This window comes from Hyperolius riggenbachi, chromosome 10 (genome assembly GCF_040937935.1).
Source record: "Hyperolius riggenbachi isolate aHypRig1 chromosome 10, aHypRig1.pri, whole genome shotgun sequence".
Lineage (NCBI taxonomy): Eukaryota > Metazoa > Chordata > Amphibia > Anura > Hyperoliidae > Hyperolius > Hyperolius riggenbachi.
Genome location: NC_090655.1, coordinates 49,803,365 through 49,815,876, shown reverse-complemented (window position 1 = coordinate 49,815,876; position 12,512 = coordinate 49,803,365). Strand labels below are relative to the sequence as shown.

Here is a 12,512-nt window from a genome sequence, read left to right as displayed (position 1 = left end):
GCGATATAAATGTTGTGTGTCTAAAATCACTTAATTTTGTAATGCAAAACTTAGAATGGGGGCGACTGAAAACAACAATTAGAACAACTAGTACTCTCCTCCTCATTTAATTCTGACTCTTTGTCACCATAGGTACTTTTGCGCCCAGATGTGTATGCCAATCACTGCTTTTTTCATCGGTTTCATCACTAGTACTCTATATACCAGGGGAGGACTGGCCGGGGGGGGGGGGGGGGGGTGGGGGGGGGGGGATGGAAAGATTTCCCCCCAGGCTGCCTCTAATTTAATGAATTAGGGCTGGTACAGTGCCTGGTGCATTCATGTTTTGGTATAAGGCAATGTGAACCACTCGGCTGGCTGAGAGAAATAAACGCCCAATTACAGAGCAATTAGAAGGCGGGCAAGTTGGTAAATATACACAGCATTATGCAGAGCAGAGGCTTGCTTGCAGGGTCCATGGGAAAAAAAAATCTGTCTGGTCTCTCACCATTGTTAAAATTAAAGCATGTGCACAGCTACATAAGGTATTGTCTACGTTGAAGTGTTAACGCTGCCGGAGAGTTTCGCGGCAGCAGGGAGAGCCGTCATTCAGCTCACCCCTGAGCCCAACGAACCGATGGCGTACTAACACGTACGCATATCGCGGACCAAACAAATTATATACAGAGTAAAAGGGGTACTCACACTTTATGGGTTGCTAGTATATTACAACCACCATATGTGCATGTGGGGGGATTCTTTCCGCCCCATTTGCGAACAGTAACCACCATATGTGCATACGGAGAATTATTTCCGCTCCCACTCAGAATAGTCAGAGGCGCTCACCACACGCTCACCACAGCTGATTGGCACATTGTTTTGTCATTGACCTGAAGAAGCGGGGGACAAACACGAAACACGTTGTCTTATCTTTGTTGTTTGCAATAAAAGTTTCCTTAGCTAATGAATCAAATCCATTACCTTCTAGACAGAGCAGGGACAAGGTCCTCCAGCACCCAAGGCTGAGGACACCAAAGTGCGCCCCCCCCCCCCCCCCCCCCCCCCCCATCCCTCTCCCACCCCAGCTGTCACACACGGATTGCTATTAGACTAAGAGGGCCACAGGGCCCACAACCTCCCCAACACCTTAATAACTAGTTATCTGGCTTGCAGTCACTGCTCTGTATCCCCTTTTCTTATTTCTTTCTGCTTCATACACAATTAGGAATGACAGCTGAATGAATTGTGCGCCCCCTCCTACACTGCGCCCTGAGGCTGGAGCCTCTCCAGCCTATGCCTCGGCCTGGCCCTGCTTCTAGATAAACTAATAAGGACAGGATGCCCCCAGCAGTGTTACTCATCTCTGGTGCTTATTGTTTCCTATGAACATGTACCTGTATAGGTGGATTTTTCATATCACACATTAAGTACGTGTATATTTTGCACTTGCACAGCTGAATGTTCCCAAAGCAATATGCGAACTGTTAGCAATTAACCATCAATACAATAAGTAATCTATGACATCTTATTTGGGGCGCACAAGCAGAAGTAATGTGGGAGGAGCGTCTTGCACTCACCCCCGAATCAGGTGACACCGGCGCCTCCTGAGGCAGCCGGAAGTAAACACACGAGGGACAACTAAGACGCGTATTACTGAATGCCCCGGAAGTGATTGTGATGTTGCGCGCCATATTGGTAGAGGCTTCGTTTGTCTGCCACGGGGCTCGATAGCGTTTCGTTACAGGTGGTCAAGTAGGAGGAGCTGCAGTTCCGACTGAGTCACGTGTTGTGACGTAACAAGGCAGTGACTGCTCTCCTGTGTGTACTCTGAGCTACCAGGCAGCTACTGATTATCGATGGAGAGACACTCTGCTCCGACCCTATTCACGCTAATTTCTTACCCAGTGTTTTCCAGGCTGTACATGCCCTTTCCTGAGGCTTCCTTCACGCCTACATTGCTTGATGCCTTTTTGTACCCCTCTCTACAATTCCTCCACCTTGGCCCTTCTTTGCTTTCCCCCCACACCCTGTCTTCTCCTCAGCCTGGCCCCTCCTCTATTTGTCTCTTCCTAGTGCCATTTCTTATTTCTGTCACATCCTCTTATGCCCATGGCCGGATTTCTGGCAAGGCCACATAGGCCATGGCCTAGGGCACCAGATAAACAAGGGGCGGCCTGCACACAGTGGGCATTATTTGCAGGGCATTATTTGCAAGTGTCCAAACAAATGAAAGTGGTCAGGATAACTGCACTATTAGTACCAGCTGGCATCTGCCTGTGCTGTGCTACAGGCAGCTGCAGTCCGTTAACCAAACGTTTGTGAACAGTGTGTGACTATGAAAAAGCCAGATCTTGTCCAATAACATAGCAGCAGCTCCAGGCAGTTACAGAAGATCAGGTCTCACACACTTGGTGTGGGGGATGAAAAAGACCAGGGGCAGCACCAGCTAATAGTACAGAATACAGAAGGCAGCGTCTCACAGTACCCATTTCTTAATTATTGATTGGCCAGCGCTGTTACCCTGGAGAAAGCAGTGGGTACAGGACTCACTTTTACGTGTTGCTGACCCCACCCAATGTCCAATTGTGAGCCACTTTTGACTATGTGTGTGTGGTGGATGGCTCCCACCACGCCCATCACCTGTAGATCGCTTGATTGACCAGTTCCCCCGTGTGACATGATTGATTCACTTCACGTTGCCATGGAGACCTCGGCACTAGCCCCAATAGTGGACACCATCGGCCCAAAATTTTTTGCATGGGTGTGTGTGGAGAGAGGTTGTAGGATACGGTTTCGGTTGGGGCGGCTGGTAATAGTCGGCCTTGGGCGGTAAGAATTACAAATCCGGCCCTGCTTATGCCCACTGCCCAATCTTGCCCCCTCCCATGTTCCTGTAAGTGCATTCCCCTTCTTTAGGGCTGATTCACATGGGGGTCTGCCCAGCTTTCTGTTCGGGCTTTCATAGGCTTTCAGTTGCGGTCAGTGTTTTTCTTCCCCATGGGGGGACATTAGCATCCCTCCCAACTTTTTGAGATGAGAAAAAGGGACACTTAAGCCACACCCCTGGTCACGCCCTAGTCACGCATACCATAAAGATTTCATAAGAAAAATATGTTGTTTTTATAATTCAATACACATTGGTCCTTTCTATCCTGGTTAATTTTCCTCCAAAGTAACATTTTAAAATTAGTAATATGTCAATTTAAAGGATGGGAATAAAGTTTTAGAGTCAATCAAACACATTTTTAGTATAGAAATATAAATATTTATATAGAAAGAGGGACAAAGTTCTGAAAGAGGGACAAATGAGGAGGAAAGAGGGACAGGGCTCGCAAAAAGGGACTGTCCCTCCGAAAGAGGGACAGTTGGGAGCTATGCATTAGCCGCTGCAATTAACCACCCCAGGACGCTACATGTAGCGTCCAGGGTCACCTCGAATGCCAGGGAAGATCAGGATCCGACAGCCGCGTTCACGTGAACGCCAGTAAAAGCCTTGTACAAACACTCCCATTCACTTGAATGGAAGCTTTTAACGACCAGTTCCGAATGCCGGCAATAAACACGGGGCAGGTGCCTGTGTGAACCAGCCATAAAAGTGAGGCATACTTTCATTGTACCGTATGCCTCACTGTATGGTCTCACAGAAGTGGTAACGCCCAGTGTGTCTTTTTGACTACATTGCAATGGGATCGCAATACAACTGACTCAATGTGGAAGGGCCCTAAGTCTCCCCTTCATGTTTCCTTCTCACCCGTCCCCTCCTCCAGTCATCCACCCTCACCCTTTGGACAAAACCCCTTTCCCTTTTCATGTACTTTTTACCACAGTCCCATTTCCTCCCTTCCTCTCCTGCCCCCCCCCCCCCCCCCCCGCACTATTGTTACACAGCGAAACCGCTGTCTATTTACACACACCGCAACACCCCCACCCCCGATCAAGACTGTAATGGCCCATACTCACGAGGGACTTTTGTCGCCTCAACACGCGGCGCGCGCGTGTTGCGGCGACAGGTCGCCCGTGAGTATGGGCCGTCGCACGCGCGCGCGCCCCCGAACTGCCGCCCGTCGCTATGTCGCCATGCGATTGAAACTTTCAATCGCATGGCGACAGTCGCCGCTGCTCCCCCCCCGCCGCAACTGTCGCTAGTCCGCGTGAGTACGCGGACTAGCGACAGCAACCTCCATTGAGGTTCACAGACCTTCCGGTGAGCTTCCGGCGGGGGGAGGAGGAACGTCAGCGACAGCTTCCGCCTTGCCGCTGGTCCCCTCTTCCGCATGTGTACGCGGAGGGACCTGGCGAGAAGCTGTCGCCGGCCTGTCGCCCACACGCTCACGTGTGCTGGCGACAGGCGAGTTTTGCAGCCCGTGAGTACGGGCCATTAGACAGCGAAACCACCATCTATTTACATTGCACAGCACTGCGATCTACAGCTGCGCTGTACTGGGGACAGCCGTGTCACTCGGCTGTCCCTCTGGAGGGCTCAAGGAGCGATAGGCTGTCATATAGGCTGATGTCTTTGACAGCAGATCGCTGTGATTGGCTGGTAGAAGGAGGGAGGGGGTTAAAAAAAAAAGATTAAAAAAGACAGATTTATTTAAAATAAACAAATGAAAAATAAACCTGCCGGCAGGGATCAGAGCTCACCAACAGAAAACTCTGTTGGTGGGCAGAAAAGAAGGAGGGGGGGTATCACTTGTGTACTGAGTCATATGGCCCTGCAGCAAACCGTTAAAGCTGCAGTGGTCTAAACTGTAAAAAAAATAAATAGCCTGGTCACTAGGGAGCCTACAGTCCTGCACTGGTTAAAGGAGTTTACATGGCGGCAGCAGGAAACTTCATAGGGAACAGTTCTCCAATCACAAAACCCTCTTACAGGACAAAGCATTGGGATTGGGCAAATAGTGTGGGTATAGTTTACTGCAACCTATCTGAAACCTAGCACAGGGTGCTGTCCACCCTATCACATTACTGGAATTTCCCTATGAGATTTCCTGCTGGGTCCCCTAATGTAGACTAGCGCAGTTTACATTTGCTAGCTTACTCTGGCTGCATTGTCTTTATTTGGTTGATTTTTTTTTTAGATATAGGGATGTACTTCTAAGCAGGACAGAGGAGTGAAACTTTTTAACAACTACATTAACCACTTAAGGACAGTAGGCTTACACCCCCCTAGTGACCAGGCTATTTTTTACAATTCAGTGCTCTGCAGCTTTAATAGCTCACTGCAGAGCCATACAAACTAGCACACAAATGAATCCCCCCTGTTCTGCCCTTTAACAAAGATTTCTGTTGGTGGGTTCTGATTGTTGCTGCGGGGCTTTGGTTTTTGTAATGAATTTATGTTTTATTAAAAATTACTATTGTTTATTTTTTACCCCCTCCCTCCCCCCGCCAGCTAATCATAGCAATCCTCTCTCGCAATCCTCTCTCATAGGCATCAGCCTATGAGAAGGGATCGCAATCAGAACCTCTGCAGTTGACAGCCTGCCGTAGATCACAGCATTGTACAATGTAAATAGAAGTTTCGCCGTTTAACAGTCTGCTAGCAATGACGGCTGCTGGTAGGCTGATGACGAGCGGAGGATGCACGCGCTGATCCCCGTTAATTTCCGACCACTGCTCTTGACGCCTTTCAGCGTTACACGGGCCTGGGGCTGCCACCTTCCCGACGCCATAGGTGTCAGGCGGTCCAGAGCGTAACAATAGACCCTGCAAGGGATTCAGCTGCAGTGGGGCCCAGATGCCACAGGAGGCCCTGTCTTAAGAGACTGACAACTAAGTGCAAAGGGCAAACAGGGTCGGATTGGGACACTAAGGGCCCACCAAGGAAGTTTCAGCCTGAGGCCCGCCCCCTCTCCTCCTCCTCCCCCCCCCCCCCCGATACCCCCTCCTCCGCCCCACCCCCATTTTTGGCTCACATACACATGTACTATAGAAATTTTGCATGATTTTATGGTAGGGAATAGATTGTGAGCACTTCTGAGGACAGTCTCCAATAGGGATATGTCCACATGCGTGTCACCACGCACTGGAACATGGGCGTGGTCATGATGATTCATGGGGAGACTTTTAAAAAAAGAAGAAAAAAAAAAACACAAAATAAGTGCGGTGTTATTCACAGAGATTAGGTCCGACCAGATACATTTTAGATAAAATAATCAAGTAGTTACATGCCTCATGATAATTCATCAAGTAGTCAAATGGCAGCAGATTTTCCGACAAAATGCAAACAGATTGGCGGCAGATTTCCCCAGAAAATGCAATCAAATTGGCGGCACATATCCCCACAAAATGCAATCAGATTGGCAGCAGATATCCCCACAAAATGCAATCAGATTGGCAGCAGATACCCCCAAAAAATGCAATGAGATTGGCGTCAGATATCCCCACAAAATGCAATCAGATTGGCAGCAGATACCCCCACAAAATACAATCAGATTGGCAGCAGATACCCCCACAAAATACAATCAGATTGGCGGAAGATTTCCCCACAAAATACAATCAGATTGGCGGCAGATATCCCCACAAAATGCAATTAGATTGGCGGCAGTTTTCCCCACAAAATGCAATTGGACTGGCAGCAGATACCCCCACAAAATACAATCAAATTGGAGGCAGATTTCCCCACAAAATACAATCAGATTGGCGGCAGATATCCCCACAAAATGCAATCAGATTGGTGGCAGATTTCCCCACAAAATGCAATTAGATTGGCAGCAGATATCCCCACTAAATGCAATCGATTGGCAGCAGATATTCCCACAAAATCCAATCAGAATGGCGGCAGATATTCCCACAAAGGCAGGTCCCCAGTTAGTGGGGGCCCCCATGCTGGAAGGGGGGGCAGTGGGCAGAAAGCGGCGGGGAGGGGGGAAGCCTCCCCCCTCCCTCACCTAGAGCCCCCCTTCCGTGCCCCCCCCCCCAGTTAGGTAGGCAGGTCTTAGTGTGCCCCCATGCTGGAAGGGGGGGCAGTGGGCACAGAGTGGCGGGGAGGGGGGAAGCCTCCCCCCCCCTTCCCTCACCTAGGGCCCCCCCTTCCGTGCTCACCCCCCTCCAAAATTGCAGCCAGCATAGCTCTGCGTGCCGCTGCTGGTCTGGTCTCCTGCACTGCACTGTCCAATCACGCTCTCACAGGAAGTACTGCGAGAGCTTGATTGGACAGTGCAGTGCAGAAGACCAGACCAGCGGCACGCAGAGCTATCGATCTGACCCAGTAAGCTATTCCCCTCTGCTGCCGCTGGCTTGCTGGCTGCAATTCTGGAGGGGGGGAGCGCAGAAGGGTGAGGGGGGGGAGGCTTCCCCCCTCCCCGCCGCTCTGTGCACAATTTCCCCCCTTCCTACGCTGTGCCCCCTCCTTCTCAGCTCTGGCGCCCCCAGGAGGCGAGCTGACCAAGGCCCACCGATGGAAAAATCGGTGGTTTGGTGGCTCAGTCCGAGCCTGAAGGCAAAAACCTTCTGCTCTCTGCACAACTGTTCTAATGACTGTATCTGCTGAGCCACTGATAACAAATCATACAAAGTTTTGCAGATAAAGATTTGTGGACAGCCTCTATTTGGTGTGCTGGGGAGGAGGCCCCATCCAAAGTTTTGCATGTGGGCCCAGTAAATTCTAGTTACGCCCCTGAGGCAGTCGGTAAGGTGTAAGAGGATACCTTAGCTCTCATACATTTTTAAAATGGGGGGAGCAGGCATGTGTAGCGCCCAGGGCCCAAGCAGGTACTCACCTTGGGTGGGGGAAGCCTCCGGATCCTATTGAGGCTTTCCCCGTCCTCCTCGGTCCCACGGCGGCGGAGATAAAGCTCCCCGAACAGCGGGGATGTAAATATTTATTTTCCCGGCTCCAGCGCAGGCGCAGTATTGGCTCTTAGCCTCGGAGATAGGCAGAAATAGCCGATCGCTGTTGGGCCGCTCTACTGCGCAGGCGTAAGTCTCCTACCCAGTAGAGCGGACCTGACGGAGGTTGGCTATTTTCGCCTATCTCCGTGCGGAAAGCCGCAACAGCGCCCCCGCTGGAGCCAGGAGAGGTAAATAACTCAGTGCTTGTCAGGTTTGTTGAGGGAGGATTCCGGGACACTTCGGGGGAGCCAGCGCTGGACTGCCTGCAGCTATAGGAGAGGGGAAAGCCTCATTGGGACCCTGAGGCTTCCCCCTCCCGAGGTGAGTACTCCCCAGGGGAACTTTTTTTTTTATACAGAGTTTTATACAGAGTCTCTAAGTCGTTGAATAGTTTGTGTATGCAGGCGACGGGCAGCGGCAGATACATACCTTCGGTGCGCTCCAGCGTGGATGTTTCTGTCTCTAGCCTCTGACGCGACTTTCTGTTTATACAGGAAGTCGTGTCAGACACTAGAGGAAGAAACATCCACGCTGGAACGCACGGAAGGTATGTATTTGCCGCTGCCCGCCGCCTGCATACACAAACTATTCAACGCTGGAGGGGAGCGCAGAGGGGAGAGCCCGAGGTGAGGGGGGTTAACCGTCCCCCCTCCCCGCTGAAGTGCAGCATGGCTTTCCCTTCCAGCCCCCCAAAACGGCCCCAAGCAGGCCCCGAGGGGGGCCCGGGCCCCCCCACGGTAGCAGGGGCTGCAGGCCCTATTGTTATGCCAGTGCACCTGAGTGTGCTGATCTTTCTGCGATACAGATAATTGAGTACGATACGTACTACTACTGATATGTAGTTTGAATAACATGACCAACATTGATGTTCATTTGATAAACTGCACAGAAACAGGAAACAAAAAGGGGAGGTCATTGCCGTTGCAAGCTTAGTCTCTAGAGGGTAGTGGTGTTGAGACACTGGGGCATAGACAAAGGGGTTAGCAGATGAGGCAGTAAGCTTATAATTCTAACTATAGCAAATTATAAGCTTGTCTGAAAAGGTGTTGGTTGCTATGTAGTTCAATCAAATGACAGCATTAAGAAACTATGTGGGTGCCAGTGGATGACAGGTGGCGCACTGGACATATGGTTACTACCCACTGCAGTGTACACCACTGGGACAGTGACGTACCACTGCTAGCCTTAACTTCCCTGGCGGTAAGCCCATGCAGGAGAATTTCTCAGGCCCTGCTGGGCCGATTTGCATAATTTTTTTTTTTTTTTTTTTGCAACACGCAGCTAGCACTTTGCTAGCTGTGTGTGCACTCTGGTGTGCACTCTGACATCATGACGTCATGGCGACGGGGGAATCCCTCCAGGAAATCCCGTTCTTTGAACGGGATTTCCTGATCGGTGATCGCCGGATGCGATCGAAGAGGGTGGGGGGATGCCGCTGCACAGCGGCTTTCATGTAGCGAGCCCTGGGCTCACTACATGATTTAAAAAAACAAATTAAAAAAAAAAAGCTCTGCTGCCCCCTGGCGGTTTTTCATAGACCGCCAGGGGGGTTAAACATCTAGGCGTTCCATATGGGCAGTTGATAGGCTGTGAATCATCTACTGTCCACCTTTTGTGTGAACTAGGCCTTGCTCTGACTTGACTTACTTGATATAGTGTTATGGGGATGGGTAGAGTCCATATTTAAGTATGATATGAACGGTTGGAGCCAATCGTTGATTTCTCAGTACCAAAGAATAAAGCTGTGCACAAATCTAATTGGGATACTTTATTAACCATCAGTGATCACGGCGTACAGGGTGAGGGTAGAGAGTGATTTGGCCAGACTGCTGTTTTGTGGGCTTCCCCACTTTTTCAGATGTCACAAAAGAATATATAGCCTCTGAAGAATGGTAGTAGCAGTAGGGTATTGTACAGTGTTAGCCATCAGTAAATGCAAGACATTTTGAATCAGGATGATACCATTTATTGGCTAACTTAAAAGAATAAGAGTAAGCAAGCTTTCAGCTTTGCAGCCTTCATCGGGCTTCAAACCTGTTTGAAACTTGCAATATGGCTGTCAGGCCTTATCACAATTTACCCTCACTCCTGTATGCTGTGCTTGCTGGAGGTTATGAACATGTGCCAGTTGGATAGGGGCATCGCTTTAGAAGTGTGTGTGTGTGTGGGGGGGGGGGGGGGGGGGGGACTAGCACCATCAAATATAGAAGGCAAAAGTGCAAATGTAGAATGCACTGTGTGCAGACAGCACCTGATATAGGTAGGTACACCGCTTTATTCTTTGGTACTGGGCCTTGTTCTTGTGCTGCATGTTCAATGAGCTCAAGTAGTTAGTGCATTGACTGGAGCATTTAGTTCCAGCCATTCTGTATACTTTTTGTAGTACAATAGGAGATTAACCACTTCATCTGTATTTTTTTTCCTCCTGTATCCCTTAAAAATCAGCAATGTTCATATTTCAGTGCTGCTTCCATTCATTTGCCAATAACTTAATCACTACTTATCACATCTAAATTGACTATATGTTGGTGTTTTTTTTTCACCACAGATTAGGCTTTCTTAGGTTGGTACTCTTTGCTAAGAATACTTTTTTGTACATTTTAAAGGGAATAAGAAAAAAAGTACTACTGTAGATAAATCTGACACGTTTGTATTTGCCAGTTTGTCCCGGTTATTAACCACTTCACCACTGAGGGGTTTTACCCCTTGAACACCAGAGCAATTTTCACCTTTCAGCGCTCCATCCATTCATTCGTCTATAGCTTTTTTATTACTTATCGCAATGAAATGAACTATATCTTGTTTTTTTCGCCACCAATTAGGCTTTCTTTAGGTGGGACATTATGACCAGAATTATTTTATTCTAAATGTGTTTTAATCGGAAAATAGGAAAAAATGTGGGAAAAAAATATTATTTTTCAATTTTTGGCCATTATAGTTTTTAAATAATGCATGCTACTGTAATTAAAACCCATGAAATGTATTTGCCCATTTGTCCCGGTTATAAAACCGTTTAAATTATGTCCCTATCACAATGTTTGGCGCCAATATTTTATTTGGAAATAAAGGTGCATTTTTTCAGTTTTGCGTCCATCCCTAATTACAAGCCCGTAGTTTATAAAGTAACAGTGTTATACCCTCTTGACATAAATATTTTAAAAGTTCAGTCCCTAAGGTAACTATTTATGTTTTTTTTTTATTGTATTTTTTTTTTTAAATTACAAAAAAAAAAAAATTGGGGAGTGTGGGAGGTAATGAGTTTATTTTCTTGTGTAATACAATATATTTGTATGTGTAAAATGCTTTAGGGTGTAGTTTACTATTTGGACACAAGATGGCCACAGTGAGTCTGTTTACATGCGACCTGTAAGCGTCCGGAAGGACGTTTACAGGAAGCAGTAGGAGGCTGGGAGAATCACAATGATCGCGCTGTTTCTAATAGAAGCAGCGGATCATTGTGGGGGCTTAGATCAACGAACGGGAACCGACTTTCCAGTTCATTGATCTCTGGGCGAGCGGGCGGCGGCCTGCACGAGCGGCGGGAGCGCGGACAGTGGCGGTAGCGAGGAAGGTACGGATTTCTCAGTCCCTGGTTTTTTAGGGGGGAAAAAAGGGACGGAGAATTTCGTACCGCCGGGGGTAAAGTGGTTAAGATGTTTTAGTTATGTCCCTAATACAATGTAGGGTGACAATATTTTATTTGGAAATAAAGGTGTATTTTTTTCCATTTTTTTTTCTTTTTCATTTGTACTCTATCAATAATTGCAAGCCCTTATTTGCAAAAAAAAAATAAAAATAAAAATAAGAATATTAATACACCCTCATGACATACATATTTAAAAAGCTAGGTCCCTAAGATAATTTATGTATTGTCTTTTCAATTGGCTTCCTTAGGCGGCGTCATGCGTCAGGGCAGCATTCCGATTGCCCCAAGCCTTGCACCGAAGTGGTCCGCCATGAGCAGAAGGGGGTAGCAGCGCAGGAAGGAGCAGAGAACACAGTGGCGAGGAGGGGGGTCCCCCTGGTCCTGACCCCTCCCTCACCTGGGTGCCCTCCTTCCACACTCCCCCCTCCAGATATTAGATCAGCGGCAGCGGACAGGGAATGACTTACCACTTCCGTGTTCCAGACACCAGAGCGATGTATGCCACAGGTCTCAGTATTCAGTGCCACTCGCTGTACTTCCTGATTAGAAAAAAGCACAGTGAGTGGCATTGAAGACCTGTGGCACGCAGCACTCTGGCATCTGAAACTTTGGTGAATGGGAACATATGTTCCCAAAGCCAATCTGTGTACTACCTCCGGCGTGTGCTGCTTGCAAATAGTAAGGGACGAGTATCTATGTCCCTGGGAGCTCAAGTGCAGTTTTCAGGGACATAGATACTCGACCCACGGGAGGGGAACCAGTTTTTAAGGTGTTATATGTAATAATGTCTTTTGACAGCTAAAATGCAGAGCATCGGAAGCCCTACTGATAAAGCTTTGCTGTATGTGGCTGCTTAAAGGGTTAATAACCTTTTTAAAATTTGATTGCAACCATAGATGGTTCTTGGTGGCAATCAGAAATCTCTCTCCCAGGTCTATGCAGATGAGCTTATTAATAACCACTGACCAGTCCACCGATTAAGCAATTTGTGCTGCTTTCTTTGTTAAGTAAGCATTTGAAGGCTAATCCCCCTTCTGATTTGGGTCTGCAC

The 12,512-nt window shown here is 48.3% G+C and overlaps 1 protein-coding gene across 1 annotated transcript in view; it reads right to left on the bottom strand.

Moving 5' to 3' along the window:
• The window catches only part of LOC137533790 (uncharacterized), a 63,240-nt gene extending 61,700 nt beyond the window's left edge, over nucleotides 1-1,540 (bottom strand). Inside the window, exon 1 of the mRNA XM_068255037.1 lies at nucleotides 1,374-1,540. The gene's annotated coding sequence lies outside the window, so the exon portion shown is untranslated. The remainder of the gene's footprint in view (nucleotides 1-1,373) is intronic.
• Nucleotides 1,541-12,512: the final 10,972 nt, after the last annotated feature.